The following is a 23142-nucleotide window of genomic DNA, read 5'->3' as shown; positions in this document are numbered from 1 at the left end:
ATATATATATATATATATATCACATCTTCTTTATCCATTCATCTATTTATGGGCACTTAGGTTACTTCTGTACTTTGTGAGTAATGCTGCAATGAACATAGGGGTGCATATATATTTTCCAGTTAGTGTTTCCTTTTCTTTGGAAAAATACCCAGAAGTGGGATTGGTAGATTGTATGTTAGTTTTATTTTTAATTTTTTGAGGAAGCTCCATACTGTTCTCCATAGTGGCTGCACCAATTTACATTCCCACCAACAGTGCATGAGAGTTCCCTTTTTTCCCCATCCTTGCCAACACTTTTTATTTGTTGTCTTTTTGATAATAGCCATTCTGAGGTATAAGGTAATACCTCATTGTGGTTTTGATTTTCATTTCCCTAATGATTAGTGATGTTGTACATCTTTCTTTGTGTCTATTGGCCATCTGTATATCTTGTTTGGGCGAATGTCCATTCAGGTCCTCTGCCCATTTATTAATCAGGTTTTTATTTTTTTTCTGAAGGTGAGTTGTATGAGTTCTTTGCATATTTTTGATGTTAATCCCTTAACAGATATGTCATCCTGCCATTCAGTAGTGGCCTCCTTTTGTTGATAGTTTCCTTCTCTGTGAAAAAGCTTTCTGGTTTGATGTAGTCTTGTTTCTTTTTGTTTTTGTTTGCCTGAGGGGAGATATTCCAAAAACATATTGCTAAGACTGACATCAAAGAGTATACTGCCTATGCTTTCTTCTGGGAGTTTTATGGTTTCAGGCCTTCCATTTAAGTCTTTAATATATTTTGAGTTTATTTTTGTGTGCAGTGTGAGTAAGCAGTCCAGTTTGATTCTTTTGCATGTAGCTGTCCAGTTTTTCCAACATCATTTATCAAAGAGACTTTATTTTCTGCATTGTGTATTCATGCCTCCTTTGTCATAGATTAATTGGCCATAAAAGTGTGGGTTCATTTCGGTACTCTCTGTTCTGTTCCACTGATCTATTTGTCTGGTTTTTTTGTGCCAGAATCATACTGTTTTGATTACTATAGCTTTGTAGTATAGTTTGAAATCAGGAAGCATGGCACTTCCAGCTTTGTTCTTCTTTCTCAAGATTGTTTTGGGGCTCCCCTGGTGGCACAGTGGTTGAGAGTCTGCCTGCCAATGCAGGGGACACGGGTTCGTGCCCCAGTCCGGGAAGATCCCACATGACACGGAGTGGCTGGGCCCGTGAGCCATGGCCACTAAGCCTGCACGTCCAGAGCCTGTGCTCCGCAGTGGGAGAGGCCACAACAGTGAGAGACCCACGTACCACAAAAAGAAAAAAAAAAAAAAGATTGTTTTAGCTATTCAAAGTCTTCTGTGTTTTCTTACAAATTTTAAAATTATTTGTTCTAGTTCTGTGAAAAATGCCATTGGTGTTTTGATAGGGGTAGCATTGAATCTATAGTTTGCCTTAGGTAGTATGGTCATTTTAACAATATTAATTCTTCCAATCCATGACAAGTAGAAAGCTACTTGTTTGTGTTGTCTTTAGTTTCTTTCATCAGCATCTTATGGTTTTCTGAATACGGGTTTCTTACCTACTTAATTAGATGTATTCCTAGGTATTTTATTCTTTTAGATGCAATTGTATTTCTAATAGTTCTGGGGTGACGTCCTTAGGATTTTCTATGTATATTATCACGTCATCTGCAAATAGTGACAGTTTTACTTCTTCCTTTCCAATTTGGATTCCTTTTATTTCTTTTTCTTGTCTGACTGCTGTGTCTAGGACTACCAATACTATGTTGAATAAAGGTGGCCAGAGGAGGCATCCTTGTTTTGTTCCTGACCTTAGAGGAAATGCTTTCAGCTTTCCACCATTGAGTATGGTGTTGGCTGTAGGTTTGTCATATTTGGCCTTTATTATGTTGAGGTATGTTCTTCTATACCCACTTTGTTGAGAGCTTTTATCATAAATGCATGTTGAATTTTGTCAAAAGCTTTTTCTTCATCTATTGAGATGATCATATGATTTTTATTCTTTCATTTGTTACTATGGTGTATCACACTGATTTGTGAATATTGAAACTTCCTTGCATCCATAGGATAAATCACACTTAATCATGGTGTATGACCCTTTTACAGTATTGTTGAATTCAGTTTGCTAATATTTTGTTGAGGATTTTTGTATCCATGTTCATCAGTGATACTGGACTGTAATTTTCTTTTATTGTAGTGTCTTTGTCTGGTTATGGTATCAGGGTGATGCTGACCTCCTAGAATGAGTACAGACGTCTTCAATTTGGTGGGATAGTTTGAGAAGGATAGGCATTAATTCTTTAAATATTTGGTAGAATTCATCTGTGAAGCTGTCTGGTCCTGGACTTTTGTTTCTTGGGAGTTTTTAATTGCTGATTCAATTTCTTTACTGGTCATATTTTTTATTTATTCCTGATTCAGTCTTGGGATATTGTATATTTCTAGGAATTTGTTCAGTTCTTCTAGATTGTCCATTTTATTGGCATACAGTTGTTCATAGTAATCTTCTGATCCTTTTGTATTTCTGTGGTGTTTGTTGTACCTTCTCCCTTTTCATTTCTGATTTTATTGATTTGGGACCTCTCTTTTTTTCTTGATGAGTCTAACTAAGGGTTATCAATTTCGTTTATCTTTTCAAAGAACTAGCTCTTAATTTCATTGATCTTTTCTATTTTGCTTTAGTCTGTATTTCATTTATTTCTGCTCTGATCTTTGTTTCTTCTTCTACTAACTTTTGTTTTTTGTTTGTTCTTCTCTTTCTAGTTCCTTTAGGTGTAAGGCTAAGTTGTTTATTTGACATTTTTCTTGTTTCCTGAGGTAGTCCTGTGTCACTATAAACGTTCATTTTAGAAATAATTTTACTGCATACCGTAGATTTTGGATAGTTGTGTTTTCATTTTTATTTGTCTATAGGTGTTTTTTAATTTCCTCTTTGATCCTCAGTGATGTATTGACTATTTAGTAGCATCTCGTTTATGCTCCATGAGTTTTTTGTTTGTTTGTTTGTTTGGGTTTTTTTTTTTTTTTTGCAGGTTTTTTCTTATAGTTGATTTCCAGTCTCATAGCATTGTGGTCAGAAAAGATGCTTGATATGAGTTCAGTCTTCTTAAATTTGAGACTTGTTTTGCATCCTAGTATGTGATCTGTCCTGGAGAATATTCCATGTGCACTTGAAAAGAATGTGTATTCTGCTGCTTTGGGATGTAATGTTCTATATGTATTTATGAAGTCCATCTGATCTAATGTGTCCTTTTAAGCCACTGTTTCCTTACTGATATTCTATCTGGACCATCTGTCCATTGATGTAATTGAGGTGTTAAAGTCCCCTTACTATTATTGGGTTACTGTCAATTTCTTTCTTTGTGTTAGTATTTAGGCGCTTTTATGTTGTGTGTGTGTGTGTGTGTGTGTGTATATATATATATATATATATATATATATATATACACACACACAATTGTTATATATTCTTCTTGGATTGATCCCTCAATCATTATGTAATGTCCTTCTTTGTCTCCTGTAACAGTCTTTATTTTAAAGTCTATTTTGTCTGATATAAGTATTGCCACTACAGCTTTTTTTTCATTTCCATTTGCATGAAATAACTTTTTCCATCCCCTCACTTTCAGTCTGTGTGTGTCTTTAGATGTGAAGTGAATCCCTTGTAGGCAGCATATATATGGGTCTTGTTTTTGTATCCATTCAGCCAGTCTGTGTCTTTTGATTGAAGCATTTAGTTTGTCTACATTTAAAGTAATTATTAATGGGTATGTACTTATTGCCATTTTTCTGTGTGTGTGTGTGTGGTATGTGGGCCTCTCACTTCTGTGGCCTCTCCCGCTGTGGAGCACAGGCTCCGGATGCGCAGGCTCAGCGGCCATGGCTCACGGGCCCAGCCGCTCTGCAGCATGTGGGATCTTGCCGGACTGGGGCACGAACCTGTGTCCCCTGCATCGGCAGGTGGACTCTCAACCACTGCACCACCAGGGAAGCCCAATTGCCATTTTTTAAAGTTATTTTGGGGTTGTTTTTATAGACTTTTTTGGTCACTGCTCCTTTCTTCTTTTGCTCTCTTCCCTTGTGATTTGATAACTATCTTTAGTGTTATGTTTGGATCCTTTTCTCTTTTTTGTGTGTGTATCTATTACAGATTTTTGGTTTGTAGTTGCCAAGAGGTTTATGTATAACAATCTGTAAAAAAAAAAAAAAAATATATATATATATATATATATATATATATATATAGTTATTTTAAGTGCTGATCTCTTAATTTCAAATGCATTTTAACTACCCTACATCTTTACTCCCCACCCAAAATAATGTTTTGGACATCATATTTACATATTTTTGTTTTGTATTATTCTGTTTTGTGTTGTGTTATTTTGTTTTGTATTGTGGATATAGATGATTTTACTACTTTTTTTTTAACCTTCCTACTAGCTTTATAAGTGTTTGATCTACTACCTTTACCATATATTTGCCTTTACCAATGAGATTTTTCCCCTTATAATGTTCATATTTTAGTTGTGGTCTTGTCTTTTTCACTTAGAGAAGTTCCTTTAACATTTCTTGTAAAGCCAGTTTCTTTTACCTTTTGCTTGTCTGTAAAACTCTTTATCTCTCCTTCAAATCTGAATGATAACCTTGCTGGGTAGAGTATTCTCAGTTGTAAGTTTTTTCCTTTCATCACTTAAATATATCATGCTACTCCTTTCTGACCTACAAAGTTTCTGCTGAAAAGCCAGCTGACAGTCTTATGGGAGTTCCCTTGCATGTAACTAGTCACTTTTCCTTTGTTGCTTTTAATATTTTCTCTCTATCTTTAATTTTTATCATTTTAATTACAATATGTCTTGGGTGGTGCTCTTTGGATTGATACTGTTTGGGACTCTCTGTGCTTTCTGAACCTGGATGTCTGTTTCCTTTCCCAGTTTAGGGACATTTTCAGCTATTAGGTCTTAAAATATGCTCTCTGCCCCTTTCTCTCTCTCTTCTCCTTCTGGGACCCCTATAATGTGAATGTTAGTATGCTGCATGTTGTCCCAGAAGTCTCTTAATCTGTCCTTAGTTTTTTTTTAATCCTTTTTTCTGTTTCCTGTGTGGCTTGTGTGATTTCCACTACTCTGTCTTCCAGTTTGCTCATCTGTTCCTCTGTATCATCTAATCTACTGTTAATTCCTTCTAGCATATTTTCTATTTCAGTAATTGTATCTTTCACTCAGTTGGGCTCTTCTTTATATTTTCTAAGTCATTGGTAAACTTCTCACTGCGTTTATCCATTCTTCTCCCAAGTTCATTGAACATCTTCATGGTCATTACCTTGAACTTTTTTGAGGGTAGACTGTTTATCTCCATTTCACTTAGCTCTTCTGGGGTTTTATCTTGTTCCTTCATTTGGAACATATTCCTTTGTAGCCTCATTTTGATTAATTCTCTGTGTTTATTAGTTTACATTGTGTAGGTCAGTTATGTTTTCTGACCTTGGAGAAGTGGTCTTATATAGGAGATGTCCTGTGGGGCCCAGCAGCACACTCACCTCTGGTCACCAGAGCTATTTGCTCTACAGGTGCAACCCTATGTGGGTTGGGTTGGCCCTTCTGTTGTGGCTGGGCTGACTACTGTGGATGGGCTCATAGGTGGGATTGGTCCCCGGCCTGGTTGGCTTCCAGGTCCTGTCTCCTTCAGAGGCTGCCATCTGCTGTTGGGCAAGACCTTGCATTTTGTGATCTAGCAGCAGAACTGCTTGTCATCCCCAACTTGCCAGACCATTTCAAACAACTTTACATTTTTTTAATCTTGCCCCTGTGACCATTTTCCCCCTCAGTTCTCTGGCAAACTCCCACTTTAAGTCTTAATGGAAATATCATTTCTCCAGAACATTCTCCCCAGAACTTCTGTAGACCACGTGGGTTTCCCTCTATATTCCCAGGATGCTTTTTGCATACGGACTTATGAAATTTTAAAAACCTCTCCTATTATTTTCCCTCCGAATTGACACAGTTAAGAGTAATCAAATCATTGATTTTATTCTTGTCTAATTCCTTGGCTCCTAGACTTCTCTGCAGTTGAGCAAAAGGTACGTCAAGTAAGTACACACACACCTCATCATTATGTGCACACCTCGAGCATTGCACTCTCCAGGCTGTACCGGAATAACACAGACTATATTGTAATAATTATTTCAGATGTCTCTTCAGCAGTCTCTAAGTCCCTGGGAGGAGTAAATATGTTTCTTTTCTTTATGTAACTCTAGCACCTGGCAGGATGACAGTCACAAAACAGATGCTCCACAGTAGTTTGTTGAGTTGATGAAATATTAACACTTTCTCGTCATCTCAGGTGATATCTTATCTCTAGGGCAGACGAGGATGGTACATTTTGAGTTTTCAGCCCAGTTGTTTGCAATCAGGACATAGAAAAATATGTTTCCTCTTGGAACAGAAATGATCAAAAAACGTCTGCAAAACCCCATTCTCCCTTCAACTTCCTATATGTAAACCTAACACCATTTGAAGCTTAGGGTGGTGTGACTTAAGAGTTTCTCACTTGAAACTGTGACTCAACTTCAGTGTTACTTGCTCTGTCACACTGTGTGCAGAATATAAATACACTTCCAAGCCCTTTTGAATCAGGCATTATTTCTTAAGAAATAAAATTTGTAGTGGACTTCATGGGAGTAATCTGGAGCAGGAAACAGCATGTTATTTGTTCTTTCTAACTTACCTTTAAAATATCCCAGAAAATGGAAAAAGCAGAAAGAGAAAACCCACAGCAGGTCTGGCACTAAATATAAACTCTATCACTTGCCTCCATCATAGGGTGCTGTGGCCTTAGCACACTGGGAATAGTTTATATGAATTAGAAAACTGTTGAGATCAGACTAAGTTTCCTCATCAGCAGACAGAACACAGTAACCTTCAGCTGACAGTCCACACAGGATAAGGTGCAAGCGTGAAGGCTTTTCTGAACATCTCTTTTACATTTGTGTTTGCTCTTTTTTCTCCAGTCCCTTACTGCAACTTTCCTTGCACCTAAACAAAACTCCTTTTTTTTTCTAGAATAAATTTGGAATGTTCTTTCAGACATTACTCAGTATGTAAAAATTTATGCCAGGAATAAAATTACTTGAACACTTAACCTAATTCTTGCAGCTGCCCTGGGATTGTAACTGGAGTCCTGATGCCCTTCACTCAGTCTAAGGTGCGCAGCTTTCTTGCTCAGATAATTATTCTACATCTTTATCTGGGTCTAGGACCATTCCTGATGTTACGAAGTCAGTAAATCTATTTTATTCACTCCCTTGTGATTTTGACTGCACCTTTCTTCTGAGTGTAGGCTTTTTGATGCCCAGGTCTATCTGACCAGGATAATCTGTGAAATGATAAGTGGGAAAAACTCCTATATGTGCTTTTGTGTCCCAATTTACTCTCCATGCTAAATCCAACTTGCATTCAGTAGCGTGAGTGCTGTGGCCTTAAAATGCTGTAGATGAGTCAGAGGAGCGGGTTTCTGTCTTTCACTGACTCTCATCTCAGCTGGGAAACTGCTAACTGAGGAGTTACTCCCTTGTTCTTTCCCTATCCCTTGTTCTTTCCCTAATTACTAGCCTGTCCTTATGCTCTATTGGGTTGGTGCCTCCTGCCCCTCGCTGAGTCTGAGCTGCTAGGAGGCTGACGAGCACTTCGTGCAAGGCTGCTGGAGGCCTTTCTAACTTTCTCTGCTAACTCAGATCAGCAGCTTTCGGGTCTGCTGCCTTTCTGCTCCTTCTCCACTGGATGGACTTTGAAAACACATTAGGTTTCGTGGAAAGTTCTTCTGAAATAGTAGGAAACCAAACGTTGGCTGGTTAATATTTATGCTGAAAATTATTGCCATAATTTTGAAATAACCTATAAAAATATGCAGAATCTTTCATAATCCAATTATAATCCAATTTCATAATTCAGTTCAATATAAGATCTGAATCCTCACATCTGTAGACTTGAAAACATTACCAGGCACCTTTCCAAAATTCTTATGGCATTTTATTGTGTGGTGAATAAACTGAAGGTGATGAGTTTGATGTATTTATTCCCTTTCGTTTACCTCCCCTGAAAAATATGGTCATCCCATAATAATGCTCTAACTTTTACATTTCTTCTCCTGGAGTTTGTTGCTGTAGTATAAATGAACATTTTTTAAATAAGTGGTTGAGAATCATCAAATGAAAATATGCTATTTAAAATATGATAATGGGTAGATCTGTTTCATAATAAAACATCATGGACTTTAGTAATGTGGAATTAGTAGAATTCACTACAATATGTCAATGAATCTAATCTTGTACAGTAAGTACAAAATATATTAAACTGTGTACTTTTAGTTCTTGAAGCAGCAGGACGAAAGGCAAGCTGTCTTTCCATATCTAAACTTTTCTTATTGTTCACTTAAATGCATTGCAGCTCATTTCTTTCTAAGGGAGAAATGTCGTGGCATTATTGCTAAGATATTGGTTCACGTGAAAACATGGGCTTTCGGGAGTAAAAAAAAAAAGAAGCTCTGATTTGTAGCATTTGCTGATTTCTGTGGTGTAAATATTCCAATCATGGCCAATGTCAAACTACAAACAGTTTAACAACCCAGTCACAGAATTCCTGTGTATTTACCAGTTGGTGCTTGGGAGCCAGTGTGACTGGGCTCCATGACCCTGTGTGTGGTGTCCCACCCGAGATGCCCACTCACAGTGTCCAGCTGAGGGCCTCCCAACACACACGGTCACTCCTGAGAGTGGTCACTCCCACTCAGCTGGGAGCGCTTCCTACAAACTCCTCTCTGTGATTTGAATATGACAGCAAATCACAACAAAAACAGGCTTTCTCATTTATGCAACAGACTTTACGTTTCCTGTATTATTTTCTGCACTCTTATAATTGGCAGAGACGAGTCCACACCTTCCTCCAGCGTCCACAGTAAAGAGCTACTTTGTTCATCTCAACACCATTCCTTCCAATGCTGCATGGAATTCTGCACTTTAATCAAAATGCTCGCTGCTGGGCCCTGCATTAGGGTGCCTGACACACCCGGGCTGAATGGTTTTGTGAAGACAACCTTCTTGAAGATGGGCTGCTTGGACCTCCCAAGTTAGGATTCCAAGAGGTGGGAGGATCTTGCCCTTCCAGACAGATGTATGACCTGGGAGGTTTGCTTGTTTTAACTCTTGACTTAGTGGGGAAAAGTGAAACATTTGGGAAGTATCTGTAGAAAGTCCTTAGTCTTTGCATATCTACATACTTCCCCAGACATCCATTTAGGGTAGCCCTTATCAGTACCCTTATCAATAATACCTCCAGGAAGGCGTTGTGTTCCCGCAAAATGAGTCCACGTATTTGCTGGTCGAGTGGATCTGTGTTTTGCTGTGCTGAGGTCCAGTCTGTCATCTAAGGGCGCCCCTTCCTGCATCTTCTCCATCAAACTGATGGGGTGCGGGGGTGGGCGTTTTAATGTCTTTTGAGTAAGTCTGATTTTGAAATAGATTTCTCAGGACAAGATTGTCGTAATACTTCTTGGATAGTGACATTAAATTCTCCCTCACTGACAGAGTAGTTTGAAGGTATTGCTACTTAATGGTTTCATCCCCAGTACCCTGTGGGTCACATACATTTGTTTTATAAAGTGTTCATGTGGGAGAGATATGAAAGTAATATAGCCACCGCTTTCCCTACAACCCAACTCTGCAGATCCCAGGAGAGAGAGACAACACTTCATAAATTCAGAGCATTGCTCTTTTCCTAAAATAAGCCAATAAAATAAGGTGGGAACTAGAAGTGGTTGGATCCCAATTTGGGAAGAGAAGGGGTCCCTGAGTAGAAGAGGCAGAGGTCCTGCAGGGAGTGGACTTGAGTTTTTTCCGTGTCCCCTGCAGACCCTCACTTCACCTGCAGCAGGCCTCTTGCAGGAGCTGCTCCCTGGGTACAGAGAGCTGGTGCCCAGGCAAAGCTGGACAGCACCCCATCCTATGGACTGACAAAATCTTCCGTGGGCTTATAGGCTGGCATGGAATTTGGGGTGCTCACACCCCCCAGTGTAGAATACTTGGTACACACACATGCACACATTCCAAAGACTAGAAGCACAAATCTATCACCCCAAACCCAAATCCCTGGATTCTTACCCACCACATGAGAGAATGCTGAAGTTCTTCAGTTATCCCGAGAAAAGACATAATCATAACCTTGAAACAGTGATAGGGTAATAAAAGCATAAGCGAAACTCTGAAAAAGTCAGATGTAAATGTAAGAAGAATAAGAGAAGAATGTATAACTTTCAGGGATAGCAGAGAACTTTTGATCTATTCAAAGATTAAAAAAGAGGAGGAAAAGAGCAATAAAGTATAGCAAACCGAACACGTGAAATAAGATGAAAGAAACAAACTTTTCCATAGCAACCATAACACAGGAAGAGCATGCAGGCGGCGTGCATGCCGGGAGCCTGCTAGTGGCCAGGGCAGCTGTTGGGACCGCGTGTGGGTGGAGCCTGTGTATGTCCACCTGTGTCCGCATGTGTGCATGCGTGTGCACACGGGGCCAGGGTGGGGAGGGGAGCTGGTCAGGGCTGGGGCTACCGCTGCCACCCTCAGCTGATGGCATTCTATCACAGAGATCCAAGGAGTCTCGGACTTCTATAAACTCTGGGCCTCCACATCCTTTGGAAGATGTATTTCTCAAGAAAGAAGACTTCTTAAGTTTAATGGTTTGCTTTATACCTTTAAAATATTGAGAAATATGTTTGTGAGCCTCTCTTTGAACGTTGTGGGTAGGCCTGGCAGTTGTAGGGGTGTTGAGAAGGGAGCAGATTCTGGGTTATTGGAAGCAGGGCCAGCAGGCCTTGCTGGTGGGTTGGATGTGGGCTGTGACAGAATGAGAGGGGTCCCCGGACCATGCAACGGATGGGCTTGCCAGCATCCGAGACTGGGAAGGCTGGGGGTGGGGTGGGCTTGGGGAGGGGTGTTCAGAGTCTCAGTTTTGGAGACACTGATCATTAGACGCCCACATGGAGCTGTCAAATAGGTAGTCATGTGGCTCCACAGGAGAGACGTCACCAACCGTGTGACTATAGACAGAGACCAGAAGAGGGGTGAGGACAGAGCCCCGGGGTCGGGTCTTCTAACCTAAAATAGCAGCTAACTCGTCCAACACGGCGGCACAGACCACTACTTTAGGTTTGTTGTGTTTTTTTTTAACATCTCTATTGGAGTATAACTGCTTTACAATGGTGTGTTAGTTTCTGCTTTATAACAAAGTGAATCAGTTATACATACGTTCCCATATCTCTTCCCTCTTGCGTCTCCCACCCTCCCACCCTCCCCATCTCACCCCTCTAGGTGGTCACAAAGCACCGAGCTGATCTCCCTGTGCTATGCGGCTGCTTCCCACTAGCTATCTATTTTACGTTTGGTAGTGTATATATGTCCATGCCACTTTCTCACTTTGTCACAGCTTACACTTCCGTCTCCCCATATCCTCAAGTCCATTCTCTAGTAGGTCTGTGTCTTTATTCCCGTCTTTTTTTTTTTCTTAGATTCCATATATATGTGTTAGCATATGTTATTTGTATTTGTTTTAGCATATGGTATGCTAAAACATACATATTTGTATTTGTTTTAGCATATGGTATTTGTTTTTCTCTTTCTGACTCACTTCACTCTGTATGACAGTCTCTAGGTCCATCCATCTCACTACAAATAACTCAATTTCGTTTCTTCTTATGGCTGAGTAATATTCCATTGTATATATGTGCCACATCTTCTTTATCCATTCACCCAATGTTGGACACTTAGGTTGCTTCCATCTCCTGGCTATTGTAAATAGAGCTGCAATGAATATTTTGGTACATGACTCTTTTTGAATTATGGTTTTCTCAGGGTGTATGCCCAGTAGTGGGATTGCTGGGTCATATGGTAGTTCTATTTGTAGTTTTTTAAGGAACCTCCATACTGTTCTCCATAGTGGCTGTATCAATTTATATTCCCACCAGCAGTGCAAGAGTGTTCCCTTTTCTCCACACCCTCTCCAGCATTTATTGTTTCTAGATTTTTGGATGATGGCCATTCTGACCGGTGTGAGGAGATACCTCATTGTAGTTTTGATTTGCATTTATCTAATGATTAATGATGTTGAGCATTCTTTCATGTGTTTGTTGGCAATATGTATATCTTCTTTGGAGAAATGTCTATTTAGATCTTCTGCCCATTTTTGGATTGGGTTGGTTGTTTTTTTGTTATTGAGATGCATGAGCTGCTTGTAAATTTTGGAGATTAATCCTTTGTCAGTTGCTTCATTTGCAAATATTTTCTCCCATTCCAAGGGTTGTCTTTTGGTCTTTTTTATGGTTTCCTTTGCTGTGCAAAAGCTTTTAAGTTTCATTAGGTCCCATTTGTTCATTTTTGTTTTTATTTCCATTTCTCTAGGAGGTGGGTCAAAAAAGATCTTGCTGTGATTTATGTCATAGAGTGTTCTGCCTATGTTTTCCTCTAAGAGTTCGATAGTTTCTTGCCTTACATTTAGATCTTTAATCCATTTTGAGCTTATTTTTGTGTATGGTGTTAGGGAGTGTTCTAACTCATACTTTTATATGTACCTGTCCAGTTTTCCCAGCACCACTTATTGAAGAGGCTGTCTTTTCTCCACTATATATTCTTGCCTCCTTTATCAAAGATAAGGTGACCATTTGTGCGTGGGTTTATCTCTGGGCTTTCTATCCTGTTCCATTGATCTATATTTCTGTTTTTGTGCCAGTACCATGCTGTCTTGATTACTGTAGGTTTGTAGTATAGTCTGAAGTCAGGGAGCCTGATTCCTCCAGCTCCATTTCTCGTTCTCAGGATTGCTTTGGCTATTCGGGGTCTTTTGTGTTTCCATACAAATTGTGAAATTTTTTGTTCTAGTTCTGTGAAAACTGCCAGTGGTAGTTTGATAGGGATTGCATTGAATCTGTAGATTGCTTTGGGTAGTAGAGTCATTTTCCCAATGTTGATTCTTCCAATCCAAGAACATGGTGTATCTCTCCATCTATTTGTATCATCTTTAATTTCTTTCATCAGTGTCTTATAATTTTCTGCATACAGGTCTTTTGTCTCCTTAGGTAGGATTATTCCTAGATATTTTATTCTTTTTGTTGCAATGGTAAATGGGAGTGTTTTCTTAATTTCACTTTCAGATTTTTCATCATTAGTGTATAGGAATGCCAGAGATTTCTGTGCATTAATTTTGTATCCTGTTACTTTACCAAATTCATTGATTAGCTCTAGTAGTTTTCTGGTAGCATCTTTGGGATTTTCTATGTATAGTATCATGTCATCTGCAAACAGTGACAGCTTTACTTCTTCTTTTCTGATTTGGATTCCTTTTATTTCTTTTTCTTCTATGATTGCTGTGGCTAAAACTTCCAAAACTATGTTGAATAAGAGTGGTGAGAGTGGGCAACCTTGTCTTGTTCCTGATCTTAGTGGAAATGCTTTCAGTTTTTCACCATTGAGGATGATGTTGGCTGTGGGTTTGTCATATATGGCCTTTATTATGTTGAGGAAAGTTCCCTCTATGCATACTTTCTGCAGGGTTTTTATCATAAATGGGTGTTGAATTTTGTCAAAAGCTTTCTCTGCATCTATTGAGATGATCATATGGGTTTTCTCCTTCAATTTGTTATTATGGTGTATCACATTGATTGATTTGCATATATTGAAGAATCCTTGCATTCCTGGAATAAACCCCACTTGATCATGGTGTATGATCTTAATGCTATGAGACTAGATATCAATTACTGGAAAAGATCTGTAAAAAATGCAAACGCATGGAGGCTAAACAATACACTACTTAATAATGAAGTGATCACTGAAGAAATCAAAGAGGAAATAAAAAAATACCTAGAAACAAATGAAAATGGAGACATGACAATCCAAAACCTATGGGATGCAGCAAAAGCAGTTCTAAGAGGGAAGTTTATAGCAATACAATCCTACCTTAAGAAACAGGAAACATCTTGAATAAACAACCTAACCTTGCACCTAAAGCAATTAGGGAAAGGAGAACAAAAAAAACCCAAAGTTAGCAGAAGGAAAGAAACCATAAAGATCAGATCAGAAATACATGAAAAAGAAATGAAGGAAACAATAGCAAAGATCAATAAAACTAAAAGTTTGTTCTTTGAGAAGATAAACAAAATTGATAAACCATTAGCCAGACTCATCAAGAAAAAAAGGGAGAAGACTCAAATCAGTAGAATTAGAAATGAAAAAGGAGAAGTAACAACTGACACTGCAGAAATGCAAAAGATCATGAGAGATTACTACAAGCAACTCTATGCCAATAAAATGGACAACCTGGAAGAAATGGACAAATTCTTAGAAATTCACAACCTGCCGAGACTGAACCAGGAAGAAATAGAAAATATGAACAGACCAATCACAAGCACTGAAATTGAAACTGTGATTAAAAATCTTCCAACAAAAGCCCAGGACCAAATGGCTTCACAGGCGAATTCTATCAAACATTTAGAGAAGAGCTAACACCTATCCTTCTCAGACTCTTCTAAAATATAGCAGAGGAAGGAACACTTCCAGACTCATTCTACAAGGCCACCATCACTCTGATACCAAAACCAGACAAAGATGTCAGAAAGAAAGAAAACTACAGGCCAATATCACTGATGAACATAGTTGCAAAAATCCTCAACAAAATACTAACAAACAGAATCCAATAGGTATATTTTTTAAGGGTCTTGTACTGAGATGTTGGAGAAAATATAATGCTATCCAACACTGACAGCCTACTGAGATTCTTGGAAAACTTCTCAAGTGAAATTGTTTCCTCTACGTTCAGCAACATAGAAGTTTGACTTCAAGAAAGCATTCTTGGTTTTTAAAAAAACTCCAAATTTCTTTGTGTAAAGTTAAAATGGCCTTGCCTGTGAGTGTCCTTATGACCCTTTGACTTAGCTGTAATTGGCTGATCGTCCGTGTTCCTGAATTGTCCTAATACACCGTCAACTATGCATTCACGTTGTCTGTCATTTGTTTGTTTGTTTGTTGAAAATCTCAAGGACCAGAAATTCCAAATGACTCTTCCCTTTGGAGGTGGACACCTGCGGCACGGTCCCACCTCCTGTTGACACCAGTGCCTCTCTGAAGCTGAGGAGGTCTGTTCACAGAACCCAGACATGGAGGGTCCCCAACCCCCGGGGGCAGGGGTCAGGGGGCGAAGGCCCAGCCCTGGTCTAGGGAGACAGGCTCTGTGCGGATGGGTCACCAGCGGGACCGAGCCCCAGGGCTAGCTCAGTCTCGCTCACTGTGCTCACTTGGCTCCCTTCTCTGTCTGGCTTTTCCAGCCACCTCACTCCTGTGACCTCGGTACCATTCAGATCCTCATAGGGAGTTTTACTCTTCACTCCCTGTAAGGATTTGCCATGTACCTAGTGTGGAAGGTCATCAAGTGAAAATACCTCGTGTTGCAGTACTTACCTCAAGCGTCTGTAGTTGCTGCTTCCTCTGTCCTAAATGCCATTCCTCTAGATGTGACTTGCTTCACTCCCTCAAATCCTCACGATCTTGTTCAAATGTCACCTCCTTGCTGACAACGTGTCGACCATCCTGGAAACTAATACCCTTACCTGTGCCTTTGCTTCTCTTGTGACTTTTCTCCATGGCACTAATCCTCATCTGACATTCTTTATATGTTATTGTTTGTTTGTCATCTCTCGCCCTTTACAAAAATCCAAGAGGACTGGAGTTTCACCTGTTTTGTACGTTGACCTGGGCCTTCTTCACCCACAACAGCACTTGGTACAAATAGGCACTCAAAAAAATAAAAAAGAAAAAATAGGCACTCAAATATTTGTTGAACACGAAATTTATATGGCAGTGGTTTTCTAAAGAATATGGCCAGGAAAATGCTTTTTCCCTTCAAGATGTTTTTAACCTTGTAATGAGCATTATAAATGTATTGTGGTATCTCTTTTGCCTTGGCTAAATTTAATACTCAATTCGAGCAACTTTGATATCCTTTGTTTCAGCATTCGATACGTGCTAGTTAATATTTCTATGGATGAAGATTTTCAAGGAATTAGCTGTTAACTCGACAGAGAAGAACTCAGTCAACCCAAATGAAACAGACAACATTGTGATCACTGATATGTACTTACTATTCCATTACCTTCCAGAGAGGCTAAAAAAAAGGATTAAGTTAGCTCAGTGGTTCTCACAGCCTGGTCCCCAGATAAGCCCCTTCAGGATGCCCTGGGAATTTGTTAGAAATGCAGATTTGGGGGCTCCACTCCATAGCCACTGAATCAGAACTTCTACTCATTGAGGGGGCCCAGCAACCTGTGTTTTACCAAACCTTCCAGGTAATTCTGATGCACACTGAAGTTTGAGAGCCATAAAATTAGATAACACACTCAGATTTTAATGAAAGAGACTATATCAAACTCATTTTTTCTCTTATGTCTTAAAACAGATTTCTGACTCCGTTTTAGTGGTCTTTGCTGAAAGGCCAGGGGTAGATGAGGAAACTTCATGGAGTAAAATCACTGCTTGACAAATATTCTCTGAACTTAAGGGTGAAATCTCAAATCCCAGCCATTCTGAGGAGCAAACCTATTCACATCCTTGCTATAATATCTGAATTTTAGAATAAAGATGTTCTTAAGGATACAAATTAGTATACAGTGTTCTCTAAAGTTAGATTACCATGTCTATGGTTGATACCAATTAACGTTCTTACTGTTGAATATGGTACCACGGAGGACACATGATTTGGAGCGTGAGGTGTTTCTTCAGAGGTGATGGAGGGGTCCCACCTGCTGCCTTTTGCTAAGAACAGACTGCGATTTTTGTCTCTTACAGGTATACACATGTGGTAAAAGATTATTTCACTTCCTTACACGTGCCCAATGGCTATTTCCAAGTTTGGGGAAATGTTTCCTTCTTCCTAAAAAAATGAGTTCTTATCCATCTTAAATATTTTCTTACCAATTCAAAGTGAGGCTACCAAAACAACAGCATGAATCCCTGGAGGAACGCTCCTACACAGACAGGAAAACGCCTATAATTCTTGTTGATCAGAGGAAGTCCCAGAATACACGTTAGTCTAAAGGGTTCCCTCAGGTCTTCTAAAGAGCTATTAATAAAATAATATATATACACAAACAAATAAACTTAATAAAATGTGTTTCAGTACCTCTTACAGGGCCCTGGTTCATTTGTTCATTTGTACCTTTTCACTGGTATACTGAGGTTAATATATTTCATTTTTATCACTGTTAGTGTAATTATAATTATGTTTATGATTTCTCATTGTTTTTTCCTCTTTGTACACACACGCAGAAATTGTGCCTTCTATTATGACTGCAGAATTGACTATATATACAGAAACGTAATGAAGTACAAGAAGCATAATGAAGGTTCGAAACAGGAAGGTTTTTTTTTTTGTTTTTTTTGTTTTTACTGCAAAGAGGAGGTTTCCATCCTGTGAGGTCTTGACACAATTATTCTGTTTTCTTTCAGATAAAAAAAGTTTGTGTTTAATTCCATTTCAGTGTTTTCCTGTTTCTCTTTGTAGAGTTTCTCTACTCTCATCAGATATGGTTTTTCACAGATTTGGACACTGTGGGTCTGTGGGAATAAGGTTCGTAACCACGTATGTGAAAACAATTTCCTGTAAAGCTTCATGAGTCCATGCAGATACACATATGAGTACCAATTGACATGTCTGCTCTGAGAAGCTGCAGGGCCTGTGTCTCCACTTCACCCTAAACTCATTTCCTGCCAGGCAGAACTCTTGAAACAGTTCAAGCAAAATCATTCTAAGAATATAGTGAATTATGTGCTGATCTCATGAGGGGAGCATTAAGCTCGTCGTTTGCCAGGAGTTCATTTCTCAGTAACCCTGATGCACCACTTGCCAAAAAATTGCCGTTTAGTGCTTCAGTTCAGAAGTGATTTATTTTTAAAAGTATTTCCAGATGTTTGAATTCACCTTCAAAAAGCCACATTTTCAAGTGAGTGACCGTGACTCTCAGCTACCCTGTCAAGTCCTGCACTTTTGTTTAATGTGTTGAAATAAAGATGCCTATTTGTTTTGACTCACCGCCGTCTTAGCTCAGGAAACCCCCACTGCACATGCGCTGAGACCAGCTTGCAGGACTGCGTGGGGGGGCTGGTGCCACATCTGCTTCTAGTCTGTCCAGCCCCAGTGAGGATTGCCCCGCTGCTGCTGCAGCTGCTCGTGAGAACCTGGGCTCCTGCTGCCTCCCATTACCAAAGAAAGGAAGAGGCCAAACGGCTGAGTGACCTCTGTCATTTCGTACCATTCTCTGTGTAAACACGTTTCTGGGGATGAACAGCGCACTCAGAGCGGTGTACGTTTCCTGTCTTCCAGGGGCAGAATGAGAGCACGTGTGCATTCCGTGCACTGGAGTTTAAATCTCGGCTCTTGCTAAGACACAAAGTGGCTGTAAGTTGTGTGTTTATCAATTGTCTACTTGGTCCATGGAAGCAGGGAAAAGTCATTTTCTGTGCAGAATTGGAAAATTGTATTTTGTTTACTTACACTGAATACAGAGAAAGTTCTACCCTCCCTTTAAATTAGAGATTTATTGAACCTACTGCTTAGCAGCTGCTTCAGAATATTTTGACATTAGATGTAGGCTCTTAGAAAAAGCACGTATTTATGAAAAAATAAAACTTTATGAAATGATCTTTCTCGGCAGGAGGCCAGCTAGCAATGGACACGTGCTGGGTCAACTATTGTAAATGGAGTTCTAATTTATTAACTTACAGTGCACACTGCTTTTGGAGTTCTATCCCAATGAGTGGTCGTCTTCACAGTGCCCTGCAGTGCCTACTGCACAGACCACAAGATTTCTCCCTGCAGACTTGCGTATTCAGTGTGTGTGGGGGGGGGGGGGGTGGGAATTCTTCAGATTGCGGGCTAGAGCTTCTGTTTAGATGCTTGTCTGAGCTGAGAACTCTTCTGGCACTTGGCCATGATGATTAACACCATGGCCTTCAAATTGGCCGGCCATGGATTCAAGCCAGCTCTCATTCACTAACCATGTGAACTCGGGAAGGTAGCTTTGTGTCCACTCGTTTTTAAAATGGAGATACTCTTACCACAACCATTGTGAGTGACGAGGCTCCGAAAGTAGATTTGTCACAGAATAGGTGCTATGTATCTACTTTTTATATATATATAAAATTGTAATTATTTCTATTACGGTTATGACCAACTATATGCCATCTTGAGTATCTACTGTGGGATTCTAAAGCAGAGCTCCTTGAATGAGAATGACTTACAGAAAAATAGCAAAGCCAGTATTCCTTTCTTAAGCGATATCTTGATTCAGTCACTTTTGAAATGTCATCGTCACCTTAATTATCTTAAGAACATACTCTTTCTTTTTTGTTTATGCATCATTTTTATCAGAGAACTTCGTGTAGGGAGAAGATTTGTTTCTTCCTGTGTAGCAGGCAGAAGTCAGTCTGTGACCCCTGCTAAGCACGGAGCCTTCAGGGGGCAGCTGAATAGAGCTTTCTTGCAGCCTTGCTCTGGTTTTTGTCCATGTGTCCACGGCCCTAAACTTTACCAGTTCCAGCGCGTGTGTAAACCACAGAATAATGGATATGAAATTGGAAAGCTCGCACCCTGAAACTCCGTTGCCAGGGAATGCGTAGCAGTGTTTATAGGAAGTAAATGGTGCTGACAACACAGTATCCACTTTCAGCTCTGATGTCAAACAGGAAGCAGCTCTTCCTGCCAGAGGGGCCCAAGCGTCTAGCTCCGCTCTCCTGTCTGCCTTCAGCGGGGCGGGTGTACGCTGTGTGCACGTTTCCCTGCATCTTTCTGGGGACTCCAGGCGGGTATGTCCCAGAATGTCCCTCCTCCTCAGAGACGCATTCTCCTAGATCGGATCATCGTTGGTAACCCTTCCCTTTCCTTTGGTTCCCGGCTTCTCTTCAATGGGTCCAGACTGGCTTATTTCTGTTACGGACTTTGAACTGAGGGGGATCCGTCAGGCGCAGTCTCAGCGGCTGACCACTTGTCCTGGTGTGCCGGGCTACACCACTTGTTCCCATAATTAATACGACTGCTCCCTTTCCCTTGCAAAGTGACCCGGTTTAGAAATAAGTTGTAGGAGTCTCAGTCCCGAGTCTCAGACAGTGTGGGCACAGCGTTTGCACTGCTGCTTCAGCCTCTTTCCTTCTGACGGAGACTGGGAAGAGGAGGTCGGTGTGCCTCTCCCTGGCTGTGTGTCTCCCCGGCTGGGTAGGCTGCAGTGCAGTGGGGTCTTGGCCAGTCCCCTCTTTGCCAGGGTCCCTAACTCTGCTACTGATTTCCAGGCAGCCTGTAGTTCTTTGACAGGGGTTGGAAGCGGAAGGCTGGCCCTAAGGGCATCCTTGGATGGGAATATGCCACACCCCACTCTGTGCCAACCCATCTTCTGGAATATGGCAGTTGTATTGCCTTCGGCAGATCTAAGCCAACGGGGCTGGCATGTGTGGAAGAAGTCATGGTTATGGCCAACTCTGGGGACTGCTCTGAGCAGTAGGGGGTGCCTGCTTAGTTTTCTGTTCAGTGAATCCTGGATATTTGGGCCTGCAGGGAAATACTAACACTTTTCCCTACCAGCTTTGCCACCCTCTCTCTGCGTTATATCGGTTCACAGAGTCCAGTATATAACTCCAAAATGTACTTTTCTATATATCTTCATTGATGATGCAGTTATTATAATTTTTCTAACTTTGGCATATGATAATCTCCATTTTCTAAGTAATGTTGCTGATTTTTCCCTTGTGTGTGTTCATGGCCATACAGCTCTCCATGGGACTTTAGTAGAGGATAAATCAGGCACCAATAAATTGACAAGTTAACTCCAAATTCCCAATTCAGTTAATACCTGGTTGAGTTATGTCCTTAAATATTTCCATTTGTTTTATTCTGTCTTCAGATGTGAGGTGGTTCTATGATTTTTTATTAATACTGTTTACATGGCAAGTAATAGAAACTGACACTGGCTTGAGAAAAGGAGAATTTATTGGAAAGATACTGGAATATCTCGCAGAACCCAGCAACGAGCTCAGTAACCAAGGCTTGAGGAAAGGGAACAGGGAAGCACTGAGGTCCTGGCAGCAGGGGGACAGTAACATCTGCTGTGTAAGTCTCCAGATTCTCAGCCCCAAATTACACATTCCTGGCACGAAATCTGATGGCCCGGTTTGACTGTGGCATGGGGGTAGGGTCACTTAACACAGACATGACTGTTGGACAGTGTTCAGAGCAGGCAGACTTGCAGCAGGTCAGCCTCTTTAAGTGGTGTCTACTCCAGTTTCCTATGTGGGCTATCTTGGTTACATCTTTTGTATCAAAACTATCGAAATATGAAATGTTCTCTCAGCACTTCCCTTGGCCATCTCCCACATTTGTGCATCCAGGACATCTGTACTCTAAGGAAAGGCATGTGATAGCTAAAAAGAGAAAAACTGGATTATTTTAGAAGGAGTGTTCTTATGAGATGGTAAGGAGATTATTAACCCAAGCCTTCTCTACCAAGATTATTCCCTGACTTGGGGAAGGGTATAACGTTAGAAGGGAAACTGTGAGAATGAAAATACCATTAGATCTCAGCAAGAGTGAGCGGGCATGCTGCTCCCCAGACCAAGCCCCAGGCGGGTGACAGAAACCCCGCCTGATTTGTGGAGCTGAGACACTCAGGGGTTCCTGGAGAGACAGTGAGACCCGCAGAAGAAAGGAATAATTCCCAAGCACGTAGGAGCAGCGTGGAGTGGCAGACAGCCACCGAACCCAAGAGTTCATGAAGATGGGGAAGACAAACGACCCCACACGCAATCAGCTGCCTGTATCACGGGTCAGATGGGGGGATGGACACGCCAGCAGATGCCTGGAATGCAGCAGAAGGTGCACAGATGAATGAATGAATGAGTGACACTGTGGCAGTTGGTAAACTCCCTAGAATTTAGACACAATCCTGGTGAAATTTTAGGTTAAAATTCTTCCATCCTGAGTTGGAAAAGGAAAACAAAAACAAAGAAAATTTACATTTCTGCAATGACTGAGGTTGTAAACTGATATATCTGCAACATTTACTTACTAAAACTGAACTGCATGCAATTGTAACTTTTTCTGTGCTGGGGGACTTTTTATATGGGCTTGGGTTCATTTATTTCTTGAAAGTTTGAGAGCCTCCACCATCAATCCTAGTTGTACACATACAAATGTAGCTTTTGTGGAAATGGACAAAATTTTGACATTTTTGACAGTGGTTGTTTTCTGAAGAAATGAAATTATTTACTCTTCCCTCTTGCTGTGTCAGTATCTTAAAATACATTTCCCTTTGTTAAAAAGTGATGTATCCATTTGTATACGATTTAAAAAATTCAAGTCAAGCAGAGGGAAGACAAATTATCCATAATTTCACTACTCAGAGAAAAAATACTGTTAAGAAATTGGTGTCTATTTATTTATAATTCTTAATATATAATACTTTACATTTTAATCAACTTTATTTTCCATTTCTTTTAAACATTTAAATTCATTATAATTGTGTAGTATTTACTTATAATTTTATTTTAAAATATTTTATAATGTTATTCTTTTTATTATTTTAATGCTTGCTCATTGTAAAGGATTTGGGAAACATACTAAAATATAAATAATACGATAAAAACCATCACACAACTTTTAACATTTTGGTGTTTTTTCCTTTCAAATCTTCGTGTGTATACACAAGCACACACAGGCAAATTTCAATTTTATGTATATTGTTTTATAATTTATAAATTTAAAAATTCTCATTTATCTTCTTTTTCACTGAATAAATTTGTTTCAAATTTATCTATTTCAGTTATCTTCTAAAATATTTTTTTCTTGGTGCATCCACTGTGGAAACCAGTATTGGAGGTTTCTCAAAAAACTAAAAATAAAACTACCATATGACCCTGCAATTCCACTCCTGGGTATAAATCTGAAAAAAGCAAAAACGCTAATTCAGAAAGATACATGCACCTCAGTGTTCATAGCAGTGTTATTTACAAGAGCCAAGACATGGAAACAACCTAAGTGTCCATCAACAGATGAATAGATAAAGAAGATGTGGTATA

General features: G+C 39.9%; 1 long non-coding RNA gene across 5 annotated transcripts in view; it reads left to right on the top strand.

Annotated features, from left to right (window-relative positions):
- The window catches only part of LOC113629573 (uncharacterized), a 135122-nt gene that overhangs the window by 51583 nt on the left and 60397 nt on the right, over window positions 1-23142 (top strand). For 2 of the 5 annotated variants that reach the window (XR_003436617.1, XR_003436614.1), the window contains exon 4: window positions 18404-18478. The exons of 1 other annotated variant lie outside the window; for it this stretch is intronic. This is a non-coding gene — a long non-coding RNA (uncharacterized LOC113629573). Of the gene's footprint in view, window positions 1-18403; window positions 19405-20972; window positions 22779-23142 lie in introns of those variants that run through there. 2 more of the 5 variants (XR_003436618.1, XR_003436615.1) reach the window with 2 other exon arrangements.

Source organism: Aethalodelphis obliquidens, unplaced genomic scaffold, assembly GCF_003676395.1.
Source record: "Aethalodelphis obliquidens isolate GAN/ISIS:26980383/991018 unplaced genomic scaffold, ASM367639v1 scaffold27, whole genome shotgun sequence".
In the NCBI taxonomy this organism is placed as follows: Eukaryota; Metazoa; Chordata; class Mammalia; order Artiodactyla; family Delphinidae; genus Aethalodelphis; species Aethalodelphis obliquidens.
The sequence above is the reverse complement of the archived record's forward strand: the minus strand, read 5'-3'. Positions and strand labels throughout refer to the sequence as shown.